At 44.5% G+C, this 6,077-nt stretch overlaps 1 long non-coding RNA gene across 1 annotated transcript; it reads left to right on the top strand.

Annotated features, from left to right (window-relative positions):
• Positions 1 to 213: 213 nt before the first annotated feature.
• LOC137304303 (uncharacterized) lies at positions 214 to 5,529 on the top strand. Its single transcript, XR_010958546.1, has 3 exons — positions 214 to 279; positions 2,719 to 2,823; positions 5,342 to 5,529. It is a non-coding gene; the product is annotated as an uncharacterized lncRNA (long non-coding RNA).
• Positions 5,530 to 6,077: the final 548 nt, after the last annotated feature.

Below are 6,077 nucleotides of genomic sequence, written 5' to 3'. Positions count from 1 at the left end.
TATTTGCTTACTAAAATATGCGGAGGTAAAATTTATAAGAATTAGCTTATTTTAACACTTCCCTGTCACAACAAAAACCTTAGTTTAGACTTGTTTGCGCTTTCTTGCAGAATGCTGACTTTTAAAGCCCTTCTACAGTTGATCATCCTGGGCTGTCCCTGGATTATTGGAGTTATTCAGGGTGTGGACCCCAGTGGAGTACTAGTGTACATATTCAACACACTCGCAACTCTCCAGGGCGTGCTGATTTTTCTTATCCTGTGTGTTTTCAGTCGTGAGGTACATAATAATATTGTGGCTACAGTATGTGACAGTGTAATGTAAGATTTTAATAATGTTGGGGTTTGGTTGCACGGGCATTAGTTACCCTCTTGATGCCTCTCCCAAGTGGCCATGGTACCTGTGTGAGCCTCGATAGTGAATGGGCAAATACTGCTTCTCTATTATTGTTCTCCTTGGAGCAGAGAAGGTTAAGGGGAGGTTTAATGGCGGTGCTCAAAATTATGAACACTTTTTGAAAGAGTAAATAAGGAGAAACTGTTTCCATTGGCAAGAGGGTCAGTAACCAGAGGACACAGACTTAAGATAATTGGCAAAAGAACCAGAGGGGAGCGATTACACTGCAAAAAAGTACTTCATTGGCTGTAAGCGTTTGGGACGTCCTGAGGTTGTGAAAGGCACTATATAAATGCAAGTCTCTTTTTTACCCAGCGAGTTGTTATGATCTGGAATGCAGTGCCTGAAAGGGCGGTGGAAGCAGATTCAATCGTAACTTTCAAAAATAAAGGAAAAATTTGCAGGGTTACAGGAAAACAGCCAGCACAAGCATGATGGGCCGAATGGCCTCCTTCTGTGCTGTATGATTCTATGATTAAGGAAGTGGAGTGCACCATAGCTGAGTGTTACCCTGTCCCCACCTGATAAATGCCCTCTCCAACAGGCAGTGATTAGGGGCAGGAAAACACTGGCTGATTTTCTCTTCCCTAAACCAGGGGCACTGAAACTAATTGTTAGCACCCCTAAATCAGCATGGACTGGGGATCAAACCTGGGATTTCCATAGTCTGTACAAGCCAGCTACTCACTGGGTAAACTCACCAAACCTTTGGGGAGCTATGTCGACTTTTTGAGAAGGGATACTGTCTGCTGCAGGTTGAGGGGATCATAGTATCATAGTAGGTACAGCACAGGAGGAGGCAATTCGGCCCATCGTGCCTGTGCTGGCACTTTGGAAGAGCTATCCAATTAGTCCCATTCCCCTGCTCTTCCCCATAGCCCTGTAATTGTATCCCTTCAAGTATTTATCCAATTCCCTCTTGAAAGTCACTATTGAATCTGCTTCCTCCGCCCTTTCAGTGAAAGTCTTCTCCGTGAAGATTGTAAAGCTCCCGTACGAAACGGAAAGGGTGCAGCATAGATTCGCTGGGACGTCACCAAGGATGATGGGTTATGCTTGCAAAGATCAACGCGAGAAGTTACGGTTTTGTTCATGATGGCAGATCTGACAGCAAGTCCTCAACATTATGTAGGGTTATGAGAACGGACACTAACAACAGGACAAACATTTAAGATAGTCACGAAAAGAATTGAAGCAGAGATTAGGAAAACATTCCTTCACAGAGTTGATTACAGTGTGGAATTATCTGAGCCACAAACTATTGGTGAAGCAGAGTCCATAAGTACGTCTAAAAGGGAGTTAGAGTTAGATAGTTACTTGAAAACGAGGAATGCTAAAGGGTATGGGGAGTGAGCCGGAGAGTGAGATCTGATTTAGTGGGTCATGCGGAGAAAAACCCCAGTGCAGACCTGACGGGTCCATGAAATGAACGTGAACATCTTAAACCAGGTCCTGGTGTGCATGCGCCCAGAGCATAAAGCCAGCAATGAAATTAGCAATTTCAATCGGGGAGATCATGGGTCGAAAGTGGAAAAAAACGCCACTTTGGTGCTTTTCTGGATCTGGGGCAAGGTCAGTGGAGCATTTTTCTAAATCTAGCCATGTTATACCTGACATTGGAGTGCTTGATGCTGACACTGGGTGCCTGAAATGGGAAGTGTTTCATTCTAAGCATTAACATCCGTCCAACTAAGATTTACTAGAGTGATTCCAGGGATGAGGGACTTTAGTTACGTGGATAGACTGGAGAAGCTGGGGTTGTTTTCCTTGGAACAGAGACGGTTGCGAGGAGATTTGATAGAGGTGTTCAAAATCATGAAGGGTCTAGACAGAGTGGATAGAGAGACAATATTCCCATTGGCAGAAGGGTCAAGAACCAGAGGACATAGATTTAAGGCGATTGGCAAAAGAACCAAAGGTGACATGAGGAAAAACTTTTTTACACAGCGAGTGGTTAGAATCTGGAATGCACTGCCCGAGGGGGTGGTGGAGGCAGATTCAATCATGGCCTTCAAAAGGGAATTGGATAAGTACTTGAAAGGAAAACATTTGCAGGGCTCCTGGGATAGGGTGGGGGAGTGGGACGAGCTGGATTGATCTCGCGGAGAGCCGGCTCGGACTCGATGGGCCAAATGGCCTCCTTCTGTGCTGTAACCTTTCTATGATTCTACGGCACAAAAAAAGGGTTGGGGGGGAGCGGAGAAGGAAGAAAAGTATAATTACTGAATTTGTCAAATACTACTCACAAGTGAGGTAGAAGTTTCAAGATGTCAATATTCAGCATTGGTAGCGTCACTTTGAAAATCTATGCTTTTTTCTAAGGTGAGGAATGAATGCAAGAAATGGTATGGAAGAGCTATCCAGACACAGGACAGGACCATCTTGTCAATTAGCCGTGCTGCCAACGTAACAGAATCAGTCATCTTGGTAAGTGTGTGCCCAGCAATTTCCAGTTGCACTGCAGTCGAGTAATGGGCTAAATTTTGCCCCGTCGGTTAAAAGGTTCTTCCCTAAACTCACCCCATTGTCACCGACGCTGCAGGGCAGATTTTATCTTGTCGCAGAGCTTCATGCAAGCGGAAATCTAGGACTCTCTTCCCCCAAAACGCTGTGGATGCTGGGGGACAATTGGAGCTTTCAAGACAGATCAATAGCATTTCGTTGGGTAAGGGTATCCGGGGATAGGGAGCTAAGGCGGGTAAGTGGAGTTGAGGTACAGATCAGCCATGATCTGATTGAATGGTGGAGCAGGCTCGAAGGGCTGAATGGCCTCCTCCTGTTCGTATAGCAAGAATTTGGGGCTGAGGTCAGAGTTCTCCCAACAATTTTCTGTCTCCATCAAGTTCGGCATTTATCTGTTTTTTGTTAAATTTATTTTCCTGCTTTTTGGCCTTTTTTTTTTAAACCTGTTTTTAGTCCCAGACTTCGGCTCCGACTCTGACCACCCCTCATTTGGCTGCGAGGTCACAACAGGGCAGTTTACAGATATCTCCATCGGGCTGCTGGAGAGAGGAAACATTCTTGTGCAGGTATAGTGGGTCTGTGGAGAATTGAATGCACCTTTTCTGATGTGGTTCTCCTTCATGCAAATGAAGAAAGGACTAAAGAAAGTAAGACTTGCATTTATATAGCGCCTTTCATGACCTCAGGACGTCCCAAAGCGCTTTACAGCCAATGAAGTGTAGTCGCTGTTGTAATGTAGGCAATGTGGCAGCCAATTTGTTCAAAGCAAGCTCCCACAAACAGCAATGTGATAATGACCAGATCATTTGTTTTAGTGATGTTGGTTGAGGGATAAATATTGGCCAGGACACCGGGGAGAACTCCCCTGCTCTTCTTTCGAAATTGTGCCGTGGGATCGTTTACGTCCACCTGAGAGGGCAGACGGGGCCTCTGTTTACCGAAAGATGAAAGAAAGTCATCCAGGGCAGTGGGAGGGGAAAGTAACAGCCAGAGGTCCTACTGCTGAACGCTATCCGTTGACCACTGCTGGACACTAAGTGTGGGGCGGCACTGGTGATCAGGCTTGACTGTGCTGCCCTCCCTGTTGAATAGCCTCGACACTCACTGTCTAAACCTGGACGCACGTAGAGTAGGTACAAGATGGGGCGCTTGGCACCAATGGAACTGTACTCCAGCAAGAGTCTGGGCTTTCAGGAGAAAATTGGGTAAATAAGCACAGGAAGGTCCTGAAGCGGCTTTGAATATTTTTAAGGCTGAGTTAGATACATTCCTGATTAACAAGGGTTGAGGTCACAATTAGATCAGCCATGATCTTATCAAATGGCAGACGGGCTGAATGGCCTACTCCTACTTTTAATTTGTATGTTCGATATAATTTAAAGGGCCTCAACAGGGATAGGATAGTGTTGTGGTTATGTTACTGGACTAATAACCCAGAGAATGTGAGTTCAAATCCCACCAGAGGCAGTTTGAGAATTTCAGTTCAGTTGAAAAAAATCTGGAAATAAATGTAAAAACTAGTATCAGTAAAAGTGACCATAAAATTGTCATAAAGACCCACCTGGTTCGCTGATGTCCTCCTTCTTTAAGGAAGGAAACCTGCCATCCTTATCCAGTCTGGTCTATATGCGACTCCAGTCCCACACCAACGTGGTTGACTCTGAACTCAGAAGTGGCCGAGCAAGCCACTCAATTGTATCAAACTACTACCAGTAGTTCAAGGAGAAGGCTCAGGGCAACATGGGATGGGCAATAAATGCCAGCCTTACCAGCAATGCTCGCATCCCGAGAATGAATTTTTAAAAAACTTGGGACGGCCATTTTCATAGTAACTTTCAAAACAGAATTGGACATATACCTGAAATGGAAAAATTTGCAGGGCTACGGGGAAAGAGCAGGAGAATGGGACTAATTGGATAGCTCTTTCACGATGGGCCGAATGGCCTCCTTCTGTGCAATATGATTGCGCACTCCAGTAAGGCAACTGGTGTGAGACCACCTCCAGGAGGATCGCACCTACTGTAGTATAACTGCAGTTTGTCACGTTTGAGATACTCCCAGGCAGAGCACTGAACTGACTCAACCTCTTCAATTTGAATCTTTTTAGCCTTGCGTTAAGATCGGGAAGCACAGAACAGCACAGAGCCCTTAGTATAACTCGAGTCCGCCAGTTCTGTATCGCACTTTCCAGGTGCTGATCTGAGATCAGTTCCCGCAGATTAGGCAATGGATTTGCGGTGGTGTGGCGTTCCGTGACAAATCTCGCAGATTTCTATACTTACCGCGTGTTCTACGATACACTGACGACGTGTATCGCAATCCTGCATAAAAGGTCCCAGAGGCAGCAACAATTCCGGATCTTGAGCAGATCCGACTGTCCCTTGTCCTACCTGTACTGTAACGACACCTGTTACTATTTCCATATAAGTGAGACCAAGCAGGCTGAAGATGGTCATCCTGATTTTATTTCTTTTTTTTCCAGTGAGAAACCAACACAGAGACGACAGGACCCTGACTGTATGGGCTGTTGGAAGGCAACGTGTTTCAGAATTCCACTCATCTTTAATCCAGAATTAATCGAATTATAAATTCTTTGAAGAAGAGGAGCAATTTTAAATGCTAATTTCTTAACCAGCCTATTGTGTCAAATAATGTTAGTGATAGTATCTGCTCTTGGGGTGAAGGGTACGGATGAAAAGTGTAATTTCCTTTATTATTGGCTGTCAAGAATGTGTGAACATTAAGATGAGACGAGTTTCCTGTGCTTTGTTTGCTGTGATGTATTGCTGTTAAGGACAAATCACCTTTTACGAGGACTGTGAAGTAGAACTTTGAGAAACCATCTCACCTCACCATCAGAGACTGTGTTACCATGGAATTGCTTAGAAAGGCCTCAGGATTTTTGACTGTCTTTTGCTGTTTTTTTTATAGGCAGACTAGCTCGTTTATTGTACTGTGCTATTTTTTGCTTCTGTATAGTCCTTTATCTGTAAATAAATTAGAATAAGCAGCTTAGCCTGTACATTGTGTTTTGGTGTGTTATTTTTCCACCTTCTGAGACAACTTGGTGAGCATCCCACGTTTTTTCCAATGATGGATTCAGGGTTGTTGCTGGACTGCACTAATCCATATCCTTCACAAAATAAAGACCAACCCTTTGGTTCATCAGGGACTCAATCTGCTTATGGAAACTGTAGTTTGGTCTTGAAAATAGAAAA

Source organism: Heptranchias perlo, chromosome 37 (genome assembly GCF_035084215.1).
Source record: "Heptranchias perlo isolate sHepPer1 chromosome 37, sHepPer1.hap1, whole genome shotgun sequence".
In the NCBI taxonomy this organism is placed as follows: domain Eukaryota; kingdom Metazoa; phylum Chordata; class Chondrichthyes; order Hexanchiformes; family Hexanchidae; genus Heptranchias; species Heptranchias perlo.
The sequence above is the reverse complement of the archived record's forward strand: the minus strand, read 5'-3'. Positions and strand labels throughout refer to the sequence as shown.